This window comes from Setaria italica, chromosome V, assembly GCF_000263155.2.
Source record: "Setaria italica strain Yugu1 chromosome V, Setaria_italica_v2.0, whole genome shotgun sequence".
Taxonomy (NCBI): domain Eukaryota; kingdom Viridiplantae; phylum Streptophyta; class Magnoliopsida; order Poales; family Poaceae; genus Setaria; species Setaria italica.
In genome coordinates, this window is record NC_028454.1 from 35,194,444 (window position 1) to 35,210,170 (window position 15,727).

Below are 15,727 nucleotides of genomic sequence, written 5' to 3' on the forward strand. Positions count from 1 at the left end.
GCATTTCTGCGTGCATATGGGATGAGTTGATCAATGATCATGCATACCTCTAACCGAGCTTGATATGGGCTCTAATGAAGGAAACTAAAAAAGAAAAAAAACGTGCTTCGTCAAAGGCACGTCATGTTTGGCAACCTTATCCATCTGAAAATACATAGCACGTATAATTAAAAAAATTAAAATGAGCGGATGGTCGATGTTGACCGGGGACTTTAGTACACCCCACTTGTGGACCAGGACTCCATGCACGCACGCGTGGTTTGAATTTTGTCACATACTTTTGGGGGCCGCAACTGCAAGCGACGTAGCGGTGCTGTTAAGACTTAAGACGCGATCACTCACTCTGATTCGGTGTTTCGTGCACACTTGATCACGCACCCGCATGCATACCTCTAGGAGCACTAGCACTACGCCACCACCACATGACAATTCTAGCCTTTACCGTCAAACTATCAGTACCATGCAAGCACGTGTTCCGTTTCCGTGTTGCTTGTCAATGATAACACTACGGCTGCTCACCCACATGATAACACTGCCGAGGCTTTGCAATGTTTACCATCCGATCCGATGGCGCAGCGCGTGTTTCTTGTGTTCAATGGAGGGACTATATAGTAGTTTTTTTTTTTGAAAAGTAACTATACAGTAGTTGGAGTATTTGGTTCCGTGGTGATGCTGATCCGATCTCTTTGGCGTCGGCTGTGCAGCGGCGCCGAGTGCTGGATAAACAGGGATTAGGAGTGAGGCCCGTCTTTGATTTTTCGTCATTCACCCGTCACCGGGCCGGACCCTCTGTCGGTCCCCATCCGGCCATGCCCACGTGATGCACTCGCGCAGTCTGCTCCCACAGTCCGGCTCCCAGTGTCCCACTCGTTTGAGCAGGCAGTAGCATGTGTATATATGGCCCACCTGCCGGTGAGATCACCGTAGCAGACTAGCAGAGGACATGGCACCGCCCAAGGAGATCACAGTCACGCTGTGGATAATCACATCATCAATGACTTCCTTTTTCTCGTGGGCACCAGCGAAACTGCCAGGCACCTTCGCTGGCCCAACCGCCACCTCCCGGCTCGGTTTTCACCAAGCAGAGTTACCAGGGCTCTGACAGCGATGATCTCATTACCAAACTAAAGCGAAGGTCATCACCAGATGAAGCGATGGAGTCACTTCTACATCGGATGTTCGGGAGGGGCCTGTCACATCGGATGTTCGGATACTCATTAGAAGGACTAAACATAAGGTAATTACAAGACTAATTGCAGAACCCCTAGGCTAAATCGTGAGACGAATCTATTAAACCTAATTAATCCATCAATTAGTGAATGGTTACTGTAGCACCACATTGTCAAATCATGGACTAATTAGGCTTAATAGATTCGTCTCGCGATTTAACCTAGGGGCTGTGTAATTAGTTTTGTAATTAGTCTAGATTTAATATTCCTAATTAGTGTCCAAACATTCGATGTGACGGGGGCTAAAATTTAGCCCCCTCCCCCAGACACCCCATATAAGTAATTCCTTTATATCTCAATACGGATATGATTTAATTTTGCTCGCGCTTGCACAAGTAGGCGACCTTGGGTTCTTTTTAGCACTGTTCATTTGTGAAAAGGTTATTTGCTTTATACCAAACACATTCGCGTGCTCATGTCTTGCCATGCACATGCATGGGATATTTATCCATATTCAACTGAATTGCCAGCAAAAATCTTTAAAAATAATGACATATAACAAAGACATCAACAAGATTTATGATACTAGCTCAATACAATAATGATTTGTGTTTGCAGGATGTATATATCCTTTAAGATAATTTTACTTATTACTAGTCCTTTCATGCACATTCACATATTTTCATCTTTATCATTTTCCAAGTAAGTCATTTCAACACCGTGAAGTTAATTCATTAACCCCTGGAGGTTACCCTCTCTATCCAAAATCATCTTACTATTGGAGATTCTCGTTGGTCATCTAGTCAGAGAAGCTGCAAACAGCAATGCAGCTCATCACCTTCGCTCCATCAATCGTCTAGTATGAGCACTAGTGCAAGCTTAACACACTACGGGCCCCATTACCTCCGCATGCATGCAGCAGGCATCTCTCTACCTATCGCATCCGTACACATGCAAAGATGTCAAGAAACAAGTTTCAGCAACACCTTCGCTGGCAAGAACACAGTTGAATCACTGAAACGGTCCAGGCGTTTACTTTTTATCCGGCCACGCCTAATTTTCAGCAAGATTATTTTATGGTCTTCTCCTATTATAGAAATTGGGTATTTTATTGGTCATGATGAACAAATAATTCAACTACTAGATTATTAATCTCTATCGATCTCTGGAAATATCAGTGACGGAGTTATTGACCTTATTGGTGGTCTATCTCTCTATTCCCATTTGGAAACGGTAAATGTCAGTGACGCGGGTACCTTATTGATTGGCTATCTCTATTGACCTATAGAAAAGGTCAAGGTGAATATTACTTTACTGGTTGTTCATCTCTATTAATCACCCGAAAAAATGTCAGTACGTCAATGGTGATATCTCCCGAGCCAAGAAAGCTATATTTGTTCTCCGACGAGCGTCAGCAAAGCTGAGAGCATCTATGAGGTTATGCCATGGCCTTGTGGGACATTCAGATTTGAAACCTTGTTGGTGACCCTCGACTAGCTCGTTACCCTCGTATCAAGAGGCGAGGACGATGTCTCGATAAAGCTACAGCGTTACCTCCGCATGCACGAGTACCACCAAGCAATCAAAAGCTGCAGAGGTCACACCTAATCTCCGCTTGCGCGCTGAGGCTCGCTGAGTGCCACCGGCGAGAAGTGAACCATCGAGGTTTCCCAAGGTGTGCACAACCATGCCGGTGGAATCACCGGATAATTAAGGGTGTGTTTGGTTGGTTGTATCATTTGATTCATATATGAAATGATTCAAAATAATAATGATCCTTCTGTTTGGTTGGGTGAATTGGACCAACTCATCCAGGATGAGGCCATCCCACTTAATATATTATTCTACTAATTAAAGTGAACCATATGGTACAAGTAAATTGGTTGAACCATCCCATCCAGAATCATCCATGGATGCATCATATGGTGCATGCAACCAAACACACCCTAAGTAACCATTTGTCGATTTACGCAATACTCTCAAGTAGTTTCACCAAGCGAAGGTCACGTTCCTTTCCCATCGACAAGAACTTTTAGTTCTGCCACCTTTGATTGTCTTATTTAATTTTGTAAAGAGCAAGAAAGCACTCATTTTTAATCGCTTTTCCCCTTTCATTCTTCTCTCGGAGTTTCATTTGTAGATGAGAACTCGACGTTTGGCTCTAGTAGCAGTACTTGCATGTGGTGATGCCGAAACATTTTAGCCCTCGTTGCTGTCCCTAGTAGAGAGTTTTCATCTTTTACACTTAACAATTTGCATACTTGTGATGGAATAGTTAAATGCCTGCATAACGTACGTGCTGGCCCTTGTGCAAGCGCATGCTTGCCAAGTCATGGTTTAATTACAGAGACAGGGTCTCATCTCACACACGCATCTCGATCATACGCTGTCCACGTGCATGTGGATTCATATATAGTCCTCTCTCTAAACTAACATCTATTTTTGCAGGGTGTATCTTTGAAACACCTTAATTATTACTCTTACCATGTTAGCATCATGTCAATATATATACCTTTGTGTTTGCAGGATGTACCCTTTCAAACCATTTCACTAATTATTTTCCTTCACTACACTTTTCAAGCTAAAGTTATTTTGACACAGTGAAATTATATTGGCTAACCCCTCATTGAGATTATTCTACTTACTCACCAAAATGCCGACAGTTATCCGAGAACAGAGTGTAAAGCTATCATACTTGGTGTTTGAAAAGGTCAATGACCAAAAGCTAAGGTCATGACCGCATCGGATTTCCATCTATATTGACCTATGAGAAGGTCCGAGTTTTCGGAGAAGATCATTTCCCTATTGGTTTCTATCTCTATTTGACCACTGAATAATGTCAGGGTTTTCTTAGAAGATCAAGATACAGGTTCAGGACTTATTGGTTTTTCAACTCAAGTGATTTCTCAAAAGCAAAGAACCTCCGTAGGCAAAGAACATGCACGAGACATTGAAGTTATAAGGTTCTCACAACTAAGTCATTCGCAAGGCACATGCAGCTCACGTCGGTCACCTCCGCATGCTAGTCCGTGATTGTGTCCCAGGCTCCCAGCAGCCACGGCAGGATAAGCAGCTTCGGCACTACAACAGCTTGGGCCATCAGCAACGGAAAAGCTGTACAACAATTATGACAGCCCGGCTGCAAGAAGCGAAGGCAACTAGAATCCGCAAATGCCTTTTGCCATCTAATAAGGGTGAACTCACATAATGAACACCTTCGCTAGAGGGCCTTTTTCTCTTTGCTTCTTTCAAAAGTGCAGGTCACACATCACGTCATGTAAGTATCAATTCATCAATGCAAATTAACTTCGCTAACCATGTGACAGTTCTTCCATTATTCATACATCTAGCTAATTAACCTCAGCCGTTGTGCGCAGAGGTATTATGTCTTTGGTTTTCAAAAGCTTTGTGCCCTGTTTATGAATGATATCCTCACCTGAGTATTATGAGTAGCAATTTCTTGTTCGTGCATGTGGCTAGTTTTTGCCATAATAATGATATGACCTTCATCTTTCCTAAGTGAAAGGGCGAGTTGTTAGTTTTGCAAGCAACAAGTCACCAAAGGTGACTAAAACAAATTGATGCAATTTAGATGGCGCTTATATACTTGTTGACCAGAGACATGTTCATGAAAAGTTACTCACCTCTTTTACAGTAAATGCTAATTCACTAACATGCAGGTTTCTGCCAGGTAACCACCTCTTCTCCACCTTAGTCTAACCCTTTTATACTGGACTTTCACTCCTTTTTGCAGGTACATTAGTTATCAACCCACAACCAAGTCAAGATTAACCACATGGTATATTGGTTTTCATATGGTATATGGGTTTTCTTCAGCGGATATCTCTTATTGATCTTGGATTCTCACTATTTATTGGATTGATCTCTATTAGAGTTCATCAATCATTGGTCCTTCATTATAATGGTTTTCATCAACAAGTGGCTTTCACCTTTGCAAGGGCAATTCAACTACTTTGGTTTTCAAAAGCGCTAAGTCCTCACCTTCATTCCTCGTCAACTACAAGGTAACTAACATCGAATCCATCACCCTCTCCCTAACACCAAATCTACCTCTTTTTTGTAGAACAAATTTCTCACGCATCTATCACTGAATTGGTTTTGGCAATTGCAATATGCAAGAGCTAAAAACCCTTAGATCCAAGCTAACCTTCGCAAGAAAGCTAACCTCTTTTCCATTGTCATTATTTCAAATGACCAATTTTTCCATCATATCTTGATTCACACGCTTATACAGGATCTTGAATTGCTAATCTTTAAAATAAAGCTATTTATCTCTTGTTCGAGAACACAGTCATTGTTAAAAATGTGATGATATGTGACACATCGAAAGCAACCATATAACAGGTTGCCAATTCGATAATGCAATTTGCAAAAAGAATAGACCTGTGAAGGTAAGGTCAACAATCCTTAACCTTCACAGGCTAGCAATCATCAAATATATACTAGCTTATGTGCAGGATATATATGAGGCTTGCACAAGTACTAGTCACTACTTTCTCTTGCAGGGTTTCTCGTATGCCTAACCCCTTGATATATCTATTAGAATGCATCCATTTCATTTATGTGCATCAAAAGCATCTCATTGCATGAATTCATTACTTTCATGCACATATGAAAGAACACCTTTGCATAGGGTGTAAAAGAACGTGCCTGTGACGTGATAACTTTACTTTTCTATTCGTTAAAACACCTCTGCACAAGGTGTCAAAAGAACGCACCTGTGACGTGATAACTATACTTTTCTGTTTGACAAAACACCTTCGTATGGGGTGTAAAAGAACGTGCTTGAGACACGATGCAAAATTATCGTATTTCTATAAGAGAAAAGATAGGAAAGCACCTTCGCATAAGGAGTCAAGAATAAGCTAAGGCGCGACCCAAAAAGTGTTCGTCACCATGGCACCATGGCAAAAGAAGGGATGAACATGGTCACATACCTTCGTAAAAAGATTTGTTCCCTAAGAATGCGCTACGCGCGACAGAAAGTCGGGTGATGACCTGCAAATTTAACTTTATGCAATATTACTTTTGCAACTCGTGTCCAAAGACACCTCCGCAAGTTTACTTTTTTGCAACACCTCCGCAAGTTTACTTTTTTGCAATATTACTTTTGCAACACGTGTTCAAGGACACCTTCATTATACAGTACTAATGCAACTTGTGTTTAAGGGCACCTGTACAAAATATTATTTGTATGATTTGGGTCCAAGGATGTCTATGTGAAATGGTGGTTGCACCATTCTTTGCACCATATAAATAAAATACCTTTTCAGGTAGGAACCGTCATACCAACTTTACCTCAGTTGTAGATTCGATAAGGCTTGGCGCTTGAGGGGCTCGCCGTCACCTTCGGCATCGTCATCGACTCCGCCTCCGCTGCTACTTTGGCTTGAGGGGCTCGCCGGCACCTTTGGCATTATCAGCGACTTCACCTCCGCCGCTACTGCGGCTCAAGGGGCTCGCCGTCACCTTCGGCATCGTCATTGAATCCGCCACTGCCGCTACTTCGGCCTGAGGGGCTCGCCGTCAACTTCAACATCATCACCGACTTCACATACGATTCGACCTCAGACACCGCTACTATATCTACTACATCGACTACTTCAACTATTTCCACAACATGCGGAGCTTCTCTCACAAACACCAGCCAAGAGGGGCTGGGGGTGTACTGGAGGACCAGTCCATCCTAGTTGCCTGGTGCTCGTGAGAGAATGCTTGAAGATGTTGGAGCTATCTTCAGCTACGACTACATCAGCTCTTGAAGCGAGGCCTGTTGATCGAACCCAGGAGTGAAGCCATAACCCGAGAGTGTTGCTAAGGACATTCCTTGCAACTGGAGTTTGAATTGTATACTAACTGGAGTAACTATTAGGCCTTATTGTGCCGGCCAAGACTGAATAGTTGAGGAGCTACTGTTGGGGAACGTCTTAGGTGGACTAAGGCTAAGGACCCTTTTAAGTTCGGAACGGGGGGTCTAAGGGTTTGTTTGTGATGGTTAAGACTTAGTTGTAACATTCTGAGACCTCTTTGTAAAGTTTAGTGATCTATATGTAATATTCGACCCTACAATAGAATTAATATAAATAACCACCTCCTCCTCCTTATAAATAGAGTCCTAAGAGTCCTAGGACTTGAAGGAGTAGACTCTTGACCATTGGCTCACTTAGTCACTGGTTCACTTTGCCTTGGCTTATCTGTAATCCATGCTGCAGATGGCGACAATAAAATCTCCGTGGCCGTTGCTGCGTGCGGGGCCACTCGTTGTTACAAAAAGATCGGCGTGCCGGTCGTGCCCAACGTGTCGCCGCCGATGCGGATCGCCCAGTCAACTCGGAAACGCGGCCGTCTCTCTTTGGTAGCTGCAGCTACCGACTTTTTGTTTTTGATAAAGACTGCAGCTACCGACTTGTTTGCTTCCCAAACTCAAGCAGCAGTGCAAGTCTGCAACAGGACCCAAGGACAACACAAGGCTACAAAACGTTGGTCAGAGAGTTGGTGCTCGGTAGAATAGTCAGAGGTGACGAACTGCCGAACCGGTGGATAAGTACCAACGTGGATTGGATAGATAAGAAGTTCATGTACGCGTATGTACATCGTGTCGCTGCCCATGCGTTCCTGGTGAGAACCGGTGCCGGCGTTCGAGGTTTTCTAGGGGGACCGTCCTGAACCATCGCAGCCATGAAAACGAACCGGTGCACCGAGACGGGTAAACCATGCAGCAAACCATATCCTCTGTTCCCTCTGGACGAGCCTTCGTTCTCTGCACGACTGCACCGCTGCCGCCGGTAGAAAAAGAAGCGGACATTTTTCGGACCAAAGTTTTGAGGTCAACATCTACATGGCGAAAGCCGAAAAGCCTACAGGCTCTTCCCCCATGTTGGTCCTAGAGATCTAGACCTAGCCTCCCCAATAACAAGCCAGGGGCCAGTCGGCCAGTTTTTGGTAAAATCTCCTGCAACATCGCCCTTCATCACTGAAGAAAGAGATGAGGTTCGTTCTTTGCTGACGTATGGTGATATACACATGCACAGCCATTGCCGTCGCCGCCTCCCCCAAGAAACACGGATGACCTCGTCTGACCGACCGTCTCGCCGCCAGCCATGTTGCCACTTGCCGGCAGAGCCACTCCCACCCCCACTGCCACTGGATGCCGCTCGGCACCGCTGCTTTTTCAGCGCCCCGAGAGCGGATGCGATCGGTGGCCCCTCGCCGAATTATGCTCATCCCGCCCTACAAGAAGTGCTGCGACAGATCGTGGATCCCGCTTTACAATTTGCGATATCGGGGTCGGAGGCATAAAGCGGAGTGTTCTGATTCGCAGATGATATGGCCCATGGAATGGACGAAATATAACTGAAAGATCGAGCAAGCCGCTCTCTTTCGGTCATGAGAGAGAACCTGCCGCATCCTGTTGGCCTTTGCAGGTTCTATTTTATTTTATTTACATTCCTTTTATCATAAAAAGGTTCTGGGCTTTGGAGGTTGAAGAATGAAGACAGCTGAGGTAAGAGCCAAGGCATCGTGCCGGCATATTCCTTCACCACCAGCAGAGAAACTCACGCGCGGTGAAGTGGAAGTGTTATCTCGTCGCCCTCAGCAGCAGGACACGAGATACACACTGCTGATCATCGGAAGTGACGGCTAGGTTTGCGATCTTTTGCGTAAGCGTACCACGACAAAAGTTTCTGTCCGGCCACCGTGCGCGCGAGCCCCAACAGCGTCGTGCGATATGGAGAGCGACCGAAAAGCATAGCCGGGGACGCTGAAAGCGACGAAGAAGCTTCAACAGTAGTAGTGGTAGCGACGTTGGAGAAGCATCCCATGCTAAAGGTCGTCGAGGGCTAAAAGAAAAAATATCGACACATCGAACAAGAATTGGAGCAACAGGGCCCAAATTAACAACACAGAACAAGAACCGATGAACAGGGGATAATGGTGCTGTTTCTAGAACATTGACCTCGGCCGTTTTTATAAATTTTACGGCATCGAGAGAAAAAGATAAAGCAGATTATTATTCTGATTTGCAGAGCTACAGAAAAAGATAGCCTGTGCAATGAACGAAATAACTGAAAGGAAGTTGCACTTATGGTCTGACTTCTTCCATCAGTGATGACCTACCGCAAATGTTTTGTTTTTCTTTCCCTCTTTGAATGCTAGCATGGTCTAAGGTACCAATGTTACAATGTATCATCTTCGAAGATTGATTGGCACCTATCTGCTATTCTGCTTCCTAGCTCACCTCGGAATGAGCTGCTGCCGATCACTGGCTGCGACAGTGAGAACTACGATCATTTGCAGATCATCTGCTTGGTAGAGATAGGAAGTCAGAGGTGACGAACAGAGGATGATAAGTATGAAGTATGAACACAACTGAACTTGCCTAGCTGCCCCGACGTGTAGCGATAAGTCAGAAAAACAATTTTGTTTGCTCCTGTTACGTGACTCTTCTTTGCGCCACTGCTTCTTACGAGGGCCACTCGATCATGCAAAGTTTTGAGTGGTGAAAGTTTTCTTGAAACGGAAGACATGCGAAGACATAATTGCATTGAGGTCAATGCCTACAAACATTGCTAAAAGCCCCCTACCGTATTGGCTCCTCCCAGCCTCCTACCGTCTCCTGCGACATGCCGAGCCGCCAGCTTTTCGCAAGATCTCCTGCACCATCGGCCTGAAAAAAGAGGGATCCTACCAATTGTTTGCCGTAACCGTCGCCGCATAGCACAAAGCAGATCATGGATGGCCCCTTGACCGCCCCTGCACCAGCCATGTTGCCACTGGGGGATTATTCTGCTGAAGCCAGCAGCGTTTCGCACCGCTGCTTTTTTCACCGGTCCGAGCAGATATGATATTTTGCCCGATCGACAGATCGTATGGTATTGTTCTCCGATTCTCCAAATAATGGCCACCTAGAAGAAGTCTCCATAGATCATCGAACCCATTTTGATAACTTGCAATAATTTCGGGCCAAGGAAATGTAAAGCCGAGTATTCTGATTCGCGTAGTAGCTACTGAACGACCGAATGGAACGGCTGAAAGGAAGCTGCCCTTTTGGTAAGAGAAGCAACCGCATCGCGCTCCGTCTTCTTCGGCCGCTGATGATCTTTCTTGGCGGATGTGGCCCCCAGCGGTTAAAAGCACTCACGACGGGAATGTCAAAAGCGTCGAGAAATCCGCTTCCTTCGCCTGCTGAAGAGTTCTGGCGACACCCACTATTCTTTCTCAGCTCGAACCGCTGCTGATCCGTGATCGCTGCTTCACAAGCTGCCGTCATCTATCCACGGTACGTACACGGGCTCTGAACTCTGAAAGACTGAAGAGCAGGGCGTGTAGCAGGGCACTGGGAGCGCTGAAGAAGCTTCAATGGCACAGCAGTCTGCAGTATGTGCAACGCATGATTGGAGTGGCATCACGGGATAAAGTTGATCGTGATACGGTGATAGAGCTACAGAAGAATTCGACACACCGAACAAGAATCGGAGCCAGAGTTGAAAAGGGACCATGCACGGACTCAGAATTAGAGACGGTGCTGTGCTCTCTCTATGATACTGTCCCATCAGATATGACTTTCGTGGCGGAAACGCCGAAGCTTCGGTTGACGACTGGGAAAAGAACAGTGAAAATATCTGCACATTTTACCGCTTTGCTAGGAGTTCTCTGTTCTTTTTTAGTAGGAGCCTCGTAGTTCAGGCCTAAAGCTTTTCAGAAGGCCAGCAAGCCTTGAGAAGATTTTGGGCCAGGCCATGGGCTGCGGAAGGGAGGTGGTTGGGTCAGTCGTCGGTGTAGAGAAAGATGGGCCGACATATAAAGGCCACAATCAGAAGTTATTATTGGGCCACAAAAACTGCTATTAAATGGACCGTCAAACGTTACGGCCGGGCCTGATTTTATCTGTTCCCTCAAGAAATGATGATGGGAGATGTGTATGCATCTATGAAAACGGTGAATCTAGGCAGCAGGCATCCTGACACATTCCGCATCTGTTTGGTCCCGCCCTGTTGCAGCAATGTAGGATTATTAGTAATCGTTGAGATCTGGGGGCAAAAAAACATGCTCTCTTCAAAATGCAAGGCCCCATCATAAGTCATATACATAACTCATATATATGTATTACCATAACATCATAATATAGCTAGGAGTATTAATATTGATTTCCTCAGAGGTCATAGCTTTATAGGCTAGATGGTATCAAAGGATATGTATACAAGGGACTGAACTAATAAATTTTAAAATTAATGAAAGTTTTTTCTCATTGTCGATGAACATGAGACCTACATATAGATTATGATACAGATAGATTATGAGGGCAATCCCAACTCTCCAGGTCATCCGGTGTCCATAACATTAAATAGCTTGCTACATAAGAAAAAGATGATATGGCAACACAATTAATGAAAAACAGAAGAAATAAAAATGAAGAAATCGTTTCTCATGAAGGAAACGATGTCGGCTCAACATCCGCGGGGCGAAGAAACGGCCTGGGCACGTTGGGACGCAGATTCAGTGCCGTCGCTTCTTGAAAGCATGTTGTAACTTCTCCCCCCAAATCTATCATGAATCGCACATCCAAAGGCTAAAATGAACTGCAACCTCAAATCTTATCTATTCGAGCTTTTTCACCAGGCGAGTTCGTCAGCAGGCGGGGGCGCATTGTGCCGCCTCCCGCGTGCCGCGCTGCTCTCTCGCGGGCTCGCGTGTTGCGCCGCCCTCTACGCCCCCGTGCGCTGCGCTGCTCTCCCACGAGCTCGCGTGCTGCGCCGTCCTCTGCGCCTTCGAGGAGAGGGCATGTGCCGCCCTCTGCACCTCGCCGCCGCTGGACAGGAGGTTCCCGCCAAGTCGCCGTGGAGGAGAGGGATGCGACCACCGATAGTACGCCATTGTCAGGTACATTAGTAAGTTTTTTTCCTTCTCATGACCTAAGCATGTGCACAAGACAACTAATTCACCTCACATTTGTATCAATCTGAGATCCCATGACTATAGAAGGTTAATTTTCTCAATTTCATGGTAGGAAAATCATATGCTCTAGTTGATTTTTGAGCCATATTTCTGTAACTGTCAATGCTGTGGAAGGCAATGGCAGAATTTGAGAAGGGGACACCTCAGGTTGGTTTAAGATTCAGAAATCTAGATAAGGCTTGGAAGTTTTGGGTTGCATATGGGGGTTGTAGAGGCTTTGATGTGAGGAAAAGGTATGCAAATGTATGCAGCTATGATGGCAAGATAACTTCATGCAGATTTGTTTGTTCCAATGCGGGTCATCGAAGAAAAGGGAAAAGAAATAATGTGACCAAGTGTTTTAAGCTAAAACAAGAACTGACTATAAAGCTCGGTAACCGTAGTAAGCCAACTAAATTTGCTGAACCAAAAAAGAAAGTACCAAAGGTATGTTCTCAACTTGCAATAGAGAAATTTCTATGTGTTGTTGCCATTCATAGCTAATTAGTGATACTTTTGTTGGTAGAAACGAAAGCAAGATGCCTCCAAAGGAAGTGGAGAATGATGGTAGCAACAAAGGAGCAATCATGGACGTTGAAGAGTGCAATGTTATTGGCAATTTTACCCAACTCGTGACAGCTCCAATTTATGATGATGATATTCTTCATGTTGACAATCTGTTCTAATATGTGCAAGTTGGTTAGGTAATATTTTGGACTGGACAGGACTGGCAATAGTATTTTGTGGAGTAACTATTGTATTTTGTGGTCTAATTGTACAAGTGAATGGCCAAGTAATAGCATTTTGTTTACTAGAATACTAATTTGAGAGACTCAAAGTACCATGTATTGGTGTTGTACTATGAATGTCACTTCCAGTGATTCAAAATGCAAGCTTTGTTTTATGTTATGTGCATGTTAATTTTCTCATACTGTACTATGAATGTCACTATTGTTTGCTATTTTGTGTGCTAAATAAATGAGTCAAATTGTCTAAGTGTCTGGAAAATGCTAAAGATGGGAGGCATATATTGGTACTGACTTGACTTGAGAAGCAAGCAAAGGTACACCGTGCCTTTAAGAAGCAAAGGCGTGTCCGACGCGTTGGGCGCATTGCTTCGTTTCTTCTCCGTGTGATTCCCCTTTTCTCCCAATCCGGTGCTCCCATCTCAATCCCGCCGTCATAGACCAGGCACACACCAAATCTCTCATGCGGAAGCTCGACCCCTGCCATCCCATGGCGTTCTCCGGCGCTCTAGAATCCATCCCCATATCAGCATGGCGCCGTCTTCGATTTTTGATGGTCCTTGTGTGGCTCAAATTGCCTACTCGCTAGCTCCAATCACCCAGCGCGGCGACCGGCGGGTGCCTATCCGGTGGTGCTACAGCCATTCGAACTCTAGGTACCGGTGCTGCTCCAACCGCTCGTGTTCCAGGAACGAGGTGTCGGTGCTCCTATTGTTGGAGCTGTTCCAACCAGTGGTGCTTTAAGCCTTGAACTGTCATTGCTCTAGCCACCGGTGCTCTAGCTGATGGTGCTCCGGCTTCAGGGCTGCTCTAGCCGATGGTATTCTCTTGTTCAGTATTAAGTAGCATGATAATTTTAGAGAATGTCCAAGTCTGTAGAGTATCTCTTATTTAGCAATTCCTTTTGTGGAATTGATCCAAAGCTTTTCTTGAATAAATTGATGTTTGACCTGTCTATTACCAGTGTTCTATGTATCACCCAATTGTTCCATGCGAATTTGCTTTCCCAGTTTACACAATTCAGTTACGAAAAGAAAGTTATCTTTCTCATATCATTTTTCAGTCTAGGTTCTGTTACAATAAGTTTATGTAGTGTTCTCTGTAGGTATTTGGAAGGAAAAAGTCCAAATTACTACCCGCAACTATGACTGAAGTCCATATAACCCCTTCAACTATAAAATCATTTACATAACCCCCTAGATTTTCGAAACCAGCTCATTTTTCACCTTTAGCACCAATCAAAACTAGTTTTGGCCACATGAACAGTGGATTTGCTTGTGTTTGATGACTGGATGGCCACAACATCAGTCATTGTGCACATCTGCTACTGGCTGGCCCTCTATGCGCGGCCACACATCCCTCCTATTCTCTTCTTCAGCGAGTCAGCAGCACCTTCCTCCTCTGCTCCACTCTCCCATCCGAGTAAACAATCCAACCCATGGAGGCCTAAAATACTAGCACTCCTCTGCACCACAGCTCTTCTACATCCAGATCCAAATTTGGCAGCTTTAGCACCACCTTACTCTCTTCCCCTCTCGCCTTTCCTATTTTCCTCTCTCCGCAAAGCAATCCAGCAACAACTAACTTTATCCAAGCCAAGCCACAGCACCTCCTCACGCAAGCAAGCAGCCAAGCCCCAAGGCCAGCTCACGGTCTCCTCTCCTATGAGGCTGTAGACACTAGGACTACAGTGCCTTTGAGCCAACCCATCGCTCCCTGGTGAGAGTGCTACGGGTTCAGAGCTGCGCCAAGCAGGCCGGAGCTCAATGCCTAGTGTAGTGTGCCCGTGCAGGAGCTCCTTCAACTTGAAGCCGTCATCATGTCTTTGCTGGAGCTGCAGCGTTGGACTGTGCAGACCATTGCCACCTCTACGGCGACCAGGACGTGGCGCCCTCGATGACTGTAGGCCACCCACTAGCCCTTCATTGGGCCCTCACCCCTTGGCAGACTAGGATGTGGTGCCCTCGATGACTGTAGGCCACCCACTAGCCCTTCATCGGGCCCTCACCCCTTGGCAGAAGCTCTCATTTTTCGGCGTCAAGCCGCTGCCTCTATTGTAGCAGCAAGAGAAAGACGTCGGCATGACATGCAAACAATGATTGATGTTGTGGCTATCCTAATCATCAAGAAGACAAGCAAATTTATTGTTTACGTGGCCAAAACCAGTTTGAATTGGATGCAGGGTTAAGTAGATAGTTTTGTAATTTAGGGATTACGTGGACTTCGACCATAATTGAAGGTAGTAATTTGGACTTTTTTTCCTATCTAGAAACTACAGATTGTATTCAATCTACACTAGCTAAATATTTGTTGTGTGCTTGCAGTAAAGTTCTGGTAGCGAGCCTAAATTTCAAGTGATATTACTTTCTCTATTGTTTCTTTTTCTTGCAGCTCATTGTGTGAATGAGGGTCCAATAAGCTACACTGCTAGATGGTCACAACCGATCCTTCTCTCTTTGTGCTACATGCACATAGTTAATTAATTTTCTTCTCTATAGAAACTACTATAGACATTGTGCGTTGGGGAGTACTTTTATCACGCTCTCTCTCCTATAGACACTACCTATGGACATCAAGGGTGGCGACTACACTGATCGTGCATGTGTTCATGCTAGAGGACAAGGTTGGGACCCAGATTATGATTGAATCGCAGCGGTACAATTTCAATTCCTGTGTCAGGTCGAATCTCTCACAGAAAAAAACTTACCTTGATTTTTTTAAAAGGTTGAAATAGTGCTTGCCAAGGAAAATAATATCTTTGTATGATATTCTTTTGTTTGGAGGCATTTTTAGCTGTTGAAACGACTGGCCCTCACTAGTAGAGAACTCATCTTCCATCCAACATTTTTTTGTCTA